At 32.4% G+C, this 14,306-nt stretch overlaps 1 protein-coding gene across 1 annotated transcript in view; it reads right to left on the reverse strand.

The window, feature by feature from the left end:
• The window catches only part of orb2 (cytoplasmic polyadenylation element-binding protein orb2), a 69,596-nt gene that overhangs the window by 33,292 nt on the left and 21,998 nt on the right, over window positions 1–14,306 (reverse strand). The window lies entirely within an intron of this gene.

A 14,306-nucleotide genomic window follows, 5' to 3' on the forward strand; every position in this document is an offset into this window, starting at 1 on the left:
ACCACGTCACAGACTAGCAACGTCCAGTACAATTACCACGCGACACTCGCAGAACATTAAAAGTTAAACACTAGACGAATTTATACTGTAACCGTGTCAAGGTCGTCATTAACATGCTCGGCACAATGGCACTTTGCACTTTCTAAGACGACTCTTTTTCAAGGTAATTAATAATTAAATGTGCTCAGATTTTAATTGCTAATGTCGATAGTTGATAGGCCTTGTTTTGATTGGTTTATTATATTACTAGCTGTTCGACCTGACTGTACTCATGTTATTACTTTAATTAATATGGTAAAATCACAGCATACGGTGCAATAAGACTCATCAAAACTAATGAGTTTACTTTTCAGTTTTAATCAAGTTATATTATAAACAATTAATGTTGATGTATTTGGTAACCTATTAAAAACTCGAATTTCTATTACCCGAATCTTAAAACCCCGAAAACGGTTGTTAGAACTTTTAAAAGACAGATGTAATGAATGACAAATTTTTAAAATTCCTTTTTTAATTTCCCAGATGAATCAATTTCCAGATGCACCAAAACCAGATTTTTAAAAAGTATTTTTTTGTTTCCCGTATTCTCATAATCCAGATCTCAATATACCAGATTCTCAGAATACTTTTTTTTTGTTTCCCATCGTACCATTTTCCAAATAAACTATTGCCAAATTTTCATAATCTTTTTATTTGGTTCCCATATAATCGTATAACAGATAAACTATTGCCAGATTTTCATAATCTTTTTATTTGATTTCCATACAATCGTGATTATACTATTACTATCGACTGAAAATAAACATTGTCAGTAAGTAAATTTATTGTTTTACTTGTCCATTACAGACCGGTTTTAGTGTCAAAGTCGACTCAGTAGGTTAGGTTTGAACTACGACCCCCACGCTAGAACTGACTCGCTATTGTTTTACTTGCCTATTACAGAAAGGTTTAAGTATCAAATTCGACTCAGTAGGTTAGGTTAGGTTTGAACTGTGACCCCCCATGCACGAGCCGAGCGAGCGAAGCGAGCGTGCCGCGGCAGCGGCCGGCGAGTGCCAGAACCGACTCGCTATTGTTTTACTTGCCCATTACAGAAAGGTTAAAGTGTTAAAATCTATTCAGAAGGTTAGGTTAGGTTCGTGCTGCGTCCCCCTGGAAGGATTACGTTTTGCTGGATATCGTTTATTGGAATTTCAAAAATCTGGACATTGTTTGTCTGGATATCAATTAACTGTATTTCAAAAATTTGTGTTTTAAAAATCTGGCTTTCGTGCATATGGATTACGGTCATCTGGATTTTGTGCATTTAGATTTCGTATGTCTGGAATTCATTCGTCTGGATTGTAAAACGTCGTACAAATAAAGAAATGGGCAAATGAAATTCGGAGTTGCGATTATATGGCAAACAAAACTTCGAAATTTTAAAATTCGGGGTTATGAAAAAATGTCCAAACGTTTTCTGGATTATGATATTCGGAATATTAAAATTCGAGATTAAGATAGGTAACCGATGTATTTACTTGCGATTCTCTCTTTAACGTGATGAATATCTTTATTACTCATTGTTTAATCCTATTGAAAATTAAACTATACATAAATGACTGCGAAGATTGTTAATCTAAGTTTTGTTGAACATTAAAATTGTTCTGTAATCAAAATATTGAATATAAGCGTATAATATATATAATATAAGCGTAGAATAGATACTTTAAATCACTTTAAATAAGTGACAAGGTTAAACTTATCACCATTAAGATCCTAATTGATTGGCCTCTAAAATAATATCACAAAATCACTACATAGTATAATCAAATTCCGCCGTCTGTTTGCGATAGACTCAAAAAAAACTAGAGCGATTTCAATTTTGTTTTCACCAATTGATAGGGTGGTTCTCGATGAAGGTTTTAGTAAATTGCTAGCTTTCGGCCCACTGTATCACCCGCTTTGTCTGAAACCTACCACTTGAATCAGTCTATCTATTAAAACAACCAAATCCAAATCCGTTGTCTAAGTATACATACATACATACAGACAGGCATTGCTTTATACTATTTACTATTAAGTGATTGTAATCTTCACGAGCGTAACAAATTTGTCAACAAATAAAATAATATCAATAATTTTTTATCGACAATGACAAACTCTACATCACTAGCGTTACGCAAGATGCACGCTCAAGGTCGTATTTTGCTACAATAGCATTATTGGTGAACAGGTATTTAGAGTTAATTCTCTATGTAAATAATAAATAGACAGGTTAAGCAACGGTAGCCGCGGTCAGTAAGTGGATTACTAGGATATTTTTGTGCTAAAAGTTCAAATCAAAATTATTGTGAATAATTTATAAATATTTTTAACAATTTCATGATCAATTTTTTCGTTTGTTTGTTTTTCGTATAAATTTTATGTTTCATTGCATTTGTTATGTACTTCTACTTTCAAATTTGTATTTAAAAGTTATCAATATTTTAGCCGTTTTTCTCTTTATCAACATGTTTACTGTAGCCTTCAAAGACAGTATTAAATTATGCCATTCAATAGTTTTTAATTCATACCAGTTCATACCTATCTTTTTCTGACGTAAGCCTTCTTGACGTAAGCTAATACTTTTTACGCATTTTCGCGTAACTTTTATGTATATCGCAATCTTCTGTTTCTTTCTAACTAAGTAATATCTGTATTTCTTGCTCTATCTATGATACTTGTACTAGAAGTTGTCGAAAATATATGTTAGCCGGCTACTATTTATAATGCCTGGTCTGTATTCATAGTGCCCACTTTTCCTGGTCATTATGAATCATGCCCACCTTTTTAGGGCAAAGTAATAAAATAAGTGCATATATACAATATAGGATAAGTTTGTTGAGATGGATTAGGTTTCCAGTTTATTTTTTTAAATACCTACTCAGAAATAGGACCACCATATGGACTACTGTCTGTCGGGCCTTATTAATAATGGCCGGTTTTATTAATAATGCCCAGTTAACCACTTTGCCCGGAACATATAATATATAGAGATTTAGCAGTACTTGTACACAATAACTTCTAAATTACAGTTAATTATATAAGTAAATACAGCCTTAGAACGAGGTTATATACCAAGGTTCTATTAAAAACTTGTAGGTTGAGGTAAAACGTACAAAAACATAGAAAAAATAAGGGCGACTTTTTTATTTCAATTCAATAGATGTTTTTATTACTTTATCTATAGTTACACTAATATTGAATACTAGATTTCCGCCCGCGACTTTGCCCGCATTTTCAAAGAAAAATCCGCCTTGTTCCCGTGCCTGTGGGATAAAAAGTAGCGTATGTATTCTAGGTCTTCAGCTACCTACAAACCAAATTTCATTGTAATAAGTTCAGTAGTAACAAACATCCATCCTCATTCCTCAGCAACGATCGCATTTATAATATTAGTAGCATTTTGTAAGTTTATAGTGGATAAGCTCAAAAACTACTGAATCAATTTTGATAATTATTTTATTAGAAAGGTACATTAACCTGTAATATTATAACTTATTTAAGCATAATAATTGTGTAATGGTTAAATTCGGTCGGTTTTACTCAGGTTCAAACCGGGTAGAGTCGATGCGATAACAATACAATAAGAATACCTAGTACATAAAGTCGCTGTTGCTGTCTGTCCGTCTCTATGTATGCTTAAATCTTTAAAACTACGCAACGGATTTTGATGCGGTTTTTTTAATAGATAGAGTTATTCTCGAGGAAGGTTTCAGTATATAATTTACTAGAGGTCCGCCCCGGCTTCGCCCGTGGTACATATTTCGCAATAAAAGGTAGCCTATGTCCTTTCTCGGGTATCAAAATATCTCTATACCAAATTTCATGCAAATTGGTTCAGTAGTTAAGGCGTGATTGAGTAACAGACAGACAGACAGAGTTACTTTCGCATTTATAATATTATGTAGTATGGATTATGATGATATTACTATGATCTAAATATATTATGTAGATTGTATTGTATTTGTTCTATTAATATTATTATCTATCAGAGTGAAACTGCGAACTGAAGATACCATATAGAACAAAATATCTGACACAGTTAAAATACAGATTGAGCAATATTTAACACTTCCCCTTTTAGGAAATCAATAAAATAGAGTATTCCGGTGGAACAATCAGGGTCGTATAGATAATAATAGACATTTACGATTCAAGATAGGAGACATGTTTAATATTTTAGAATTTAAACTTATATTGTACCTTTCTTCAATATTTATAATTTTATCAAAATTATAATGAGCTAGTTCTTTTATAATTTGTCAATGTTTGTTCTTCTCAATGCCATTGTAAAAATAAATTGTATCGTGCTATGAAAAATAACGCATTGTAATATTCATAACAATGATTTTACGACTACACATGCAAAATAGTTATGTATTACTGTTTAATTTATGTACGATGTATTTTTATTATCATTATGTAAAAATCGACGCACGGGCCATCGCCTTGACAAAATGCGCGGCAAAAAAAAATAAACGTCAAAATACCTAATCAATTTTCCCAGTTTCGTAAACACAGATTAAAAAAGTTCACTGCACTCCAAATTTTTAAAAATAGACCGAGCGCGTTCGGAATTACGCGATGCGCGCGCTAGTCGCAGTTGCCGCCAAATACTGAAGAGATTCGTTCTTATCAATTACGCGGCCATTTTCAAATGTTTCGAATCCCTCTCGCGTCCTATTAGCACCTTGACTATACAACTGAGTCGGTTTATACGTTGAATATTATGCAGGTAAATTCAAATGTCTGTTCTAATTTCGTAAGCTAGTATAAAACGATGAATATTAAAATCCGCCGTATTGTTCGAATAGATCACGAGGTATCTTGTCTATGCCACCATGGTCTGGTTATTTTTAACTAGCTATAATGCTGCAGCCGAACTGAAAATGTCAAAAGCCAAAGCTTTTGTTTTTGTGTAATAATAACTGCTTGTTTTATTAAGGCTGCAGTCTAGCAAAATTGCGTTTTCAACAAGTTATTTGACAATTTTTTCCCGGCTAATGAAATGATAAACTGAATTTTTTTTCTTGTTTATCAATTAGTGTTATATACGCAATGCGCGTGAATTTTTTCACGTTACCTTAATCAGGCCTTAAAGATAAGTCTCTTTCCCCCAAAGACATTTCGAGCTAAGTTTGTGCACTCACTACGTTGCAACCGATTACAATTTACACAATCTGATCAGCGCATTATTATCCTTATATAGTCGTTATTAAAAACTGCTGAATACAATTGCCGAAAAACTTATGATTTTCTTAATTAGGACGTTATAAATTCATTAAATTTCCCATTTTTTGCCTTACAAAATCGATTGATAAATACTGCTAAAAGTTATTTTTTCCATTAATTTATTCGAGTTGGTTGAAGACCAATGAGTATTAATCCTTTAAAAATTTTTTTTTTTGAATTTTGATAATTCTTTAAATATTAAAAAAATATTTAAAATAATAAGTAAAAATCCTAGCGAATTTCTTTAGTCGCGCTCCTTGGGCCGGAGCGTTCTGACGTGTGCTCTACGCTCGATTTTCCTTCATACCGAAGTGAAAGTTGCTCTACTTCATTAAATTTAATATTTTTGTTAATTGATTATTTTTATCTTAGTTTTGTGCAAATATTCGTATTTTTAAACATTTGATTTCGATATGGAAAATAAACGAAAAAAATACGCGTGTAACTACTAGAAAAAAAATTATCTTCGAACATAAAGTTAATGAAACCAAATAGATTGCAAAGGTGATTGGCAACAATTTCTTTATTTTACGGGGTGTCAGTAAAGGGATGTATATTTCTTTAAAACTAAAGTAAGCTCATAAATTTTCTTATAATATAATTTTTTTGAAGTTCCAAAAATGTTTATTTTTCGTTTGAGAAATACTAAATATAATATAAACTTGTATTGAGAACTTGAACTTCCCAAGTTCATCCGGGGAAATCCCCATACGGGGAAAATGATTTGTTTACTCCAAAATTATATGCCGAGGTGTTTTAATTTTTTCTTCTAGTCATTTTCAACGTAGCGGCATGTTGTTTGATTATTAATTTTGTAACTTAAATACAGGATGTTGGTTTTATATTCTGATCTTACAGACGCGCTGACAAATTTAGTCCACCATTTCTAGTTTAGTCTACCAACTCTAAGTACCAATATTAAAACGAATGGATTATCATCACATCATCAAAACTCAGATGTAATGGAAGATCACAATAACATAGAAAATTCAGTGGGGTTGAGAACTAAACAAACAGAAGTAACAGAGACGCGAAGAATAAAAAAAGAGGACGAAAACGATAATTCGTTGATGCTTTCCCTTTTCGACGTATTGTTAGGGTACATCACCAATCTGCAAAAAACAAAACTGATAATTCCCAATTGCTGATTAAAAATGAAAAACAAATAATCGACAACAGTGGTGAAAATTTGCTGATCACAATGAAACATCCTTCAGTGGTAGCAGATTTACTCATTTAAAATGTATCGGTGAACAGCGTAAAGGAGAGGAGGACAGGAAAACATTATGAATGTGGATGGTGGATTGTATACAGGGTGTAATCGATAAGTATGTGCAGGCGATTATGACGTTATTATTGCAGGTATCAAAAAACTTAAAACTGATATCGAAATTACTTTACCTAATGAGCAAAATGACAATAATAACTTTTTAAAAGTATAACGAGAAATATCTAAAAAATTTACTTTATACACTCCCATATCAAAAAGGGAAAATGGGACTAGTAGAAGTTAAATGTCTAATTCCGGCAAAAGACATGAATGCGGAAGATGCGGTTAAAAAAAATTTAATATTTGAAATACAATGCAAAAAATAACACTTTAGTCATAGATAAGAATCATGACTATTTTTTCAAATTCAGGGACAACTAAACGTTGCAGATGCAGAAGTCTGCTTATTTGCTGTTTGGACTGGAGTGAATCATTCGTTAAAAATAGAATATATAAAAAAGTATGTAACGTTTAGGCAAAATAAAATGATGGACCATTATCAAGATTTTACATAAATTGCCTACTGTCAGAATTGATTGATTCGAGACTTCAGCATTCGATGCCCATCAAGGACCCATCCTATATCATTCAAGCGATTGAAAAAAAAGAGATTAATCCAGTGCAACCGATAAAGCATCAGAATGCTAGCAAAAGATTTATTAGGTTTATCAATATTAATCTATATATTATACATAATATAATAAATCTGTAGAAGACGCGAAGACTGACATCCGCGCGGACGGAGTCGCGGGCGGAAGCTAGTCAGTAATAAATATCTTTTGTTTTCATTTGCGTATTTTTCTATTTTATAATTTTTTAACACAAACGTTACATTTTTTTTATTAAATACAAAATTTGTTTATCCGTTTTATTAGTTAAACTGAATAACTTTCACTAAGAAACTTAGGTCGAAAAAAATGTATAGAGTTATGCATTTTGTATGGAAAGCTTATTTTTTTTATATTTCGTCCAAATTTCTTTGTAAAAGTTGATCAGTTATATAAACATGAAGTTGAAGATATCAATAGAAAGTATTCGCAAATTTTGTGTACTGATAAAAAAAAATCACCCGGTGTAATTTTCACGAAAATTGTTTCAAATTGTCATTTTTGGTACTTATTACGAATATTAAATTATACGAATGATTTAATTTTTAAAAATTAAGTGGAGCAACTTTCCCTTAGTACATTTGTATTATTTACATATAGGATGACAGGATGCATTTGTTTGCACTACTAGACCAAGCCCTTAATGTTATGTTTGTTTAGGAGTTTATTTTTGTGTGTCTGAAAAGCTACCAACATTTTTGCGCATTGATGAATAGAACATTTATGAATGAAATCTTACTCTATCGCGTTTTTGGTTAATGTTTTTATAGTATTTGTGTTTACAAAACACTCTTTACTCTATTAACAATAAAGAGGGTTGAAATTTTATATTATATTGTTTTTCTTATACCAACCATTATTCCAATTTGATTTATATTTTATACCTAATATATATTATATTACTAGGTTTCCGCCCGCGGCTTCGCCCGCGCAGTCAAAGAAAAACCCGCATAGTTCCCGTTCCCATGGGATTTCCGGGAATGCGTCATTTTCCCGGGATAAAAAGTAGCCTATGTCCTTTCTCGGGTATCAAAATATCTCCATACCAAATTTCATGAAAATTGGTTCAGTAGTTTAGGCGTGATTGAGTAACAGACAGACAGAGAGACTTACTTTCGCATTTATAATATTAGTATGGATTATACTAGTTCGACTTACGCTAATAAAAATATGTTAGAATCAAGAAATGTAGAGTCAAGAAAGCATTTATTTTTTACTAGCTGTTCCCTGCGGTTTCACCCGCATTGCTCCGCTCCTATTATGATCTTATCGAGATGATATAATATAGCCTATAGCCTTCCTCGATGAATAGGCAATCTAACACCGAAATAATTTTTCAAATCGGTCCAGTAGTTGCTGAGATTAGCTCTTCTCTTTTGCTCTTCAGCTGTATAATATTAGTATTTATATATTACTAGCGGTCCGCCCCGGCTTCGCCCGTGGTACATATTTCGCAATAAAAGGTAGCCTATGTCCTTTCTCGGGTATCAAAATATCTCCATACCAAATTTCATGCAAATTGGTTCAGTAGTTTAGGCGTGATTGAGTAACAGACAGACAGACAGAGTTACTTTCGCATTTATAATATTAGTATGGATAGCGTTAAATGCAATTTATAAATATTTGAATCCTATCCTACAAATATTATAAATGCGAATGCTTGTGAGTTGTGAGGATGGATGTATGTGTATGTATGTTTGTTACTATTTCATGCAAATACTACCTACTGAACCGATTACAATGAAATTTAGCACACATGTAAGTAGAGGGTAACTTGGATTAACACGGGAACGAGAACTATGCGGGATTTTCTTTGAAACGGGTGGAATCTAGTAATTTATGACGAGGGATCTACTAAATAAATAACGATTAAAATCCATTGAAACCCCTAAATGTATAATAATAAGTAAATGTATAATACTTATGTATTCTAGAAAGGATGATGAAATAACTAAATGATGCGTCACAAATCTTCGCACTTCTATCGACATACAACGACCAATAAAAGTAGTTAAAATATGAACAAAACGTGTTTTTAAACCGTTAAGTATCAATTTTTTTCGATATAATAAAGAAAAACAATATAATTTTACACTAATTCTATGAAATATCACCTATTTTCAGTTTTGGAGCGACAACATACACAAGGACGTACTAAACACACTTATGTAATTTCCACGGATTGTAGAAACTAGATGTGACAAATTAATACATTTTTTTTTAAATAGTATATCTATCTAATATCTAATATCTTAATATCTTAATACTATTATAAAGGTGAAAGTTTGTAAGGATGTATGGATGTATGGATGTTTGTTACTCTTTCACGTAAAAACTACTGAACCGATTACAATGAAATTTAGCACACATATAGAGGGTAACTTGGATTAACACATAGGATAGGTTTTATCCCGGAAATCCCACGGGAACGGGAACTATGCGGGTTTTCCTTTGAAAACGCGGGCAAAGCCGCGGGCGGAAATCTAGTCTAGTATATTATAAAGGTGAAAGTTTGTAAGGATGTATGGATGTATGGATGTTTGTTACTCTTTCACGTAAAAACTACTGAACCGATTACAATGAAATTTAGCACACATATAGAGGGTAACTTGGATTAACACATAGGATAGTTTTTATCCCGGAAATCCCACGGGAACGGGAACTATGCGGGTTTTCCTTTGCAAACGCGGGCGAAGCCGCGGGCGGAAATTTAGTATAATATATAAAAAAATGAAAATTTTGTTTTCACTCAATAAAATCCTGCATTGACGGGTCTTAAAATTTCATAAGTTTAGATTAACGTTACGATTTATCAGATCTTTATTTATTAATATTTTATTATATTCTCATACCTCGTGCTACTAACTAACTATGTTCATATGTTTGAATGTTTCATAGTGAAGCGTGGTAAAATTGTTTCAGTTTATTTTTAAAAAAATTGAAGTCCACGAACCTATTTTAGATTTATCATTTAAGAATAGCTTAAATTCTTCTCTCTCAACATCTAATCCTATAAGGGAAATTTCAATAAGTGAGAAGTTAATGTTCTTAAAATAGTAGCATAGCTTATTTCGTTGACTTATTGTCCAGAGTCTACAGCAGTCATTTAAATTTTCATCCAAATCGATGTCGTTCAGCATGCAAGTGTTATTACATCGACAAACAATATTTTGCATTCATATTAATTTTATCGCATATAGTAAGTTAAAATTTTATATTTGAATGCTGTAAAATAAAATATTATCAAATATTTTATTTTTTTGAGCCAGTCACAAAGACATGCACGTGTCCGCCATTTTGTATCGTTAAACAGTTGACATGCAAAAGTGTGTCACATAATAAGTATTATGTAAATATTATTTAAATCTTATTATAATTGCATTTTACATGCAGAAGCATTATATTTTACAAGTTTATGGCAAACCTTGATGACTAAATTATAAATTTATATGTTTGTCTATTTGAACGTCATAAAATCGATACGATATTTTAATATTTTTGTAAGAAATCGGCTCTTTATTAAATGCTGATACAGATACTGTTTCCATTTTCTTTGTTACGCATATATAAATTTAAACAAAAAAGACGGGTTGCACTGGGGGAGTGCCGGCAGAAGTGAAAACTTGATTATTAACGTTCAGCATGTTTGATATTTTGAAATGGTATCCGTCTTACGCATGGAATATAAGGGCTAAAAAAAAACATCAGTCTTACGCTTTTTCGATCAGGCCACGTGTCCTGACGCGAGTTTAAGATTTTATACCCAACGCCGCTAAAGAAGTTTTCACTTCAATAAATATTTCTGTATTCTTATTTCATACTAGCTGTGCCCGCGACTTCGTCCGCGTGGAATAGTGACTGCATAGTAGTTACTACTTAACACACAATTATTGAGTAAACACGTCTTGAAACACGTAGGTACTATCATATACAACTTATAAGTATTACATATTAAATTATAAGTACTTACACATTATTATAAAGTTAAGAAATAAAATAAATAATAACACAAAAGAACTGTTGGTAAAATTTATTACTAAACTGAGCTAGGTATAAAACTTAGGTACAGAAGAGTTCAAAATTTCCAGGATGTGGTTATTCTCCCGCTCCCATATTCTTTCTACTTTCACAGACGTTCAACTTTTCCCTTTCACCCCTAGTAAATGGCAGAACCGATTTTGATCTAAACCATGTCTAATCATACCTATATATTATTATGTACATGTCATTTCCTTTCGTTTGGTACTCCATTTGGATTATTTATCCCCACTATCACCCCTAAGGTGCCCTATATGTAATAAACAGATTAACCAATTTTGATAAAACATGACTAATTGTAATTCACACGTCATTTGATATGCCGCTTGATTATATTATTTGACCACATTCGATTATTCATTCCCACTTTTACCGCTATAAATCAATAAATGGATGAACCGATTTTGATTAAATATGCCTCATCATACTTCTCACGTCAGGTCATGCCCTTGCATTTGATATGCCACTTGGGTATATTATTTGACAACTTTTATTCCCACTTTTATACCTATATCCAATAAATGGATGAACCAATTTTGATAAAATATGTCTTATTGTACTTTACACGTCATGTCTTTCATTAGATAAGTCACTTGAGTATATTTGATAAAATTTATTTATTTATTCCCACTTTTACCCCTATATCAAATAAATGGATGAACCGATTTTGATAACATTGGACTACTTAATTGTTTCTGACAGGTCATCTTTTTTCATTTGATATATCACTTGGGTATAACAGACTACATTCGTTTTTTTCATTCCCACTTTTACCCCTCTATATAATAAATGGATGAACCGATTTTGATTAAATACCTATGCCTCATTATACTTCTCACGTCAGGTCATGCCCTTTCATTTGATATGCCACTTGGGTATATTATTTGACAACTTTTATTCCCACTTTTATACCTATATCCAATAAATGGATGAACCAATTTTGATAAAATATGTCTTATTGTACTTTACACGTCATGTCTTTCATTAGATACGTCACTTGAGTATATATTTTGATAAAATTCATTTATTTATTCCCACTTTTACCCCTATATCAAATAAATGGATGAACCGTTTTGATAAAATTTGACTAATTGTTTCTGACATGTCGTCTATTTTCATTTGATATATCACTTGGGTATAACCTACATTAACAACCTACATTAACAACTAACATTCGTTTTTTTCATTCCCACTTACCCGGTACCCCTATATAATATAATAAACAACTAATGTAACAAAAAAACGCATCTTATTGGTATTACCCGTTAGCGAGCTACGGTGGCACAGACAGACACGCAATACACACATAGCGGACATAACACCCCTCTTTTTGCGTCGGGGGTTAAAAACCTACGAAATCTACGACCTACGACATAATTTCAAAGACCTTTTATATAGAAAATTTACCTAGAAGTAACCATAATGCTATTTGTGCAGGTTTTAGACTTATGAGCAAAAATCTAAATAAAGTTCCTTTGACCCCCCCTACTACCCCCTCAGCATAATCACCCCCCCCCCCCCCCCACGCTTGGGGACTTTCGATATGATCATCTGGACATGTCAAGGAATAACTTTAGCGTATAATTTACGTAATAAAGTAATTCATGTATAGAATGCCTTAGCAAATGTTCGCTGTGATTACTTAAATGGCCATAACTTTTTTATTTATGAACCGATTGACATGAAATAAACACTAAATGTTAAATGAAGCTTACCGCAATATATTAGTGAAAACCGCATCTAAATCGGATAAGCCGTTTCTGAGATTAGCGTGTTCAAACATACAGACAAACAGACAAACAGACAAACAGACAAACAGACAAAAATTTTTTTAACAACAGTTTTGGGTTTGGGATCGATTTAGTAATAACCCCTGCTAATTTTTTTTTACATATTTTCATTGTACAGACACCACTTTTCTAGAATTTTATTATATGTATTGATGATTAAGGGCCGATTTTACAATACTGGGATAAAACTTATTCGTCGAATAATGTGTAAAACTACCATTTTAAAAACGTATTCTAATTGCCCGTATTTGACAGTTTACGTGACATTTTAATATTATCGTGTAATACTTTATTGGACGGATAAGTTTTATCCAAGCATTGAAAAATCGGCTCTAAATAAATAAAATTTCAAACCTCTGATGTGTATACCGTTTGAGACCGTTTGATTTAAAATATTATGATCTAATAACCTTTAAAATTCTCATTGAAAGACAAAATATGTCTAGGTTTTATTCAAGGATACATTTGAACCAATAAAAATAATTTATTTATTATGTATTTAAATTAAATTTATTGGTATTCTCAATATGTGTCAAAATTAGGTTTATAGATCTAGATTTTCGTTGCGTAATTTTAAAGTGAAACTTTTATTACATCGTCTCAAACTTTTTGGTCTGTGTAGCGCATGTCGCGTGTATCGCGGCTGCCGAGTAGGTATACCTACTCGGCAGCCGACCGGCACGCGACATGCGCTACACAAAGCAGTGTTCGGAACCGTTCGAACAGTTTCACTTTTACTGTGGTTTCATAAAACCACACAACATTTTTTTTATTTATATCATAGGTCGTTAATTGACCGCCTCCTCGGTACAGTGGTTGAGCGTAACACCGAGGGGTCCTGGGTTCGATTCCCGGTGGAGACGAAGAAAAACAAATTTCTTGGTCTGGTAGGACACAGAAGGCTGATCGCCTACTTGTCCCTTAAGAAAATCGATCAGTGAAACAGATGTCTGCATAATGCATCTGCCCCTTACCCCACTAGGGGACATGGGACTTCACTTAATAGGTCGTTATTTAATTATTAATTAAATTTAAATTCAGATCTAAAATTACTGCGCCTAAAACGAGATTTTAGATTTCTCGATATCATCACACTCTTTTTATTTTTATGTGTTTATCGTACTTAATTGATTACGTAGTAAATAAATCGGCATAATCCTTAAATATAGGCATTAATAAATACAATATATTCTATTGACATTGATTTATTTAACATGTCCTGTCTAAAACTTATGAACTCATTGCACATATCCATGCGTTTCGTCACAATTCCAAATTCGAATTCGTAAATTGCACACAACAATAGCCGCATGCATGTATACTCATAGAGTTAAGAACATTTAG

Source organism: Colias philodice, chromosome 31, assembly GCF_061535455.1.
Source record: "Colias philodice isolate Cphi_HAF_F1 chromosome 31, ilColPhil1 Martin Lab GWU primary, whole genome shotgun sequence".
Lineage (NCBI taxonomy): Eukaryota > Metazoa > Arthropoda > Insecta > Lepidoptera > Pieridae > Colias > Colias philodice.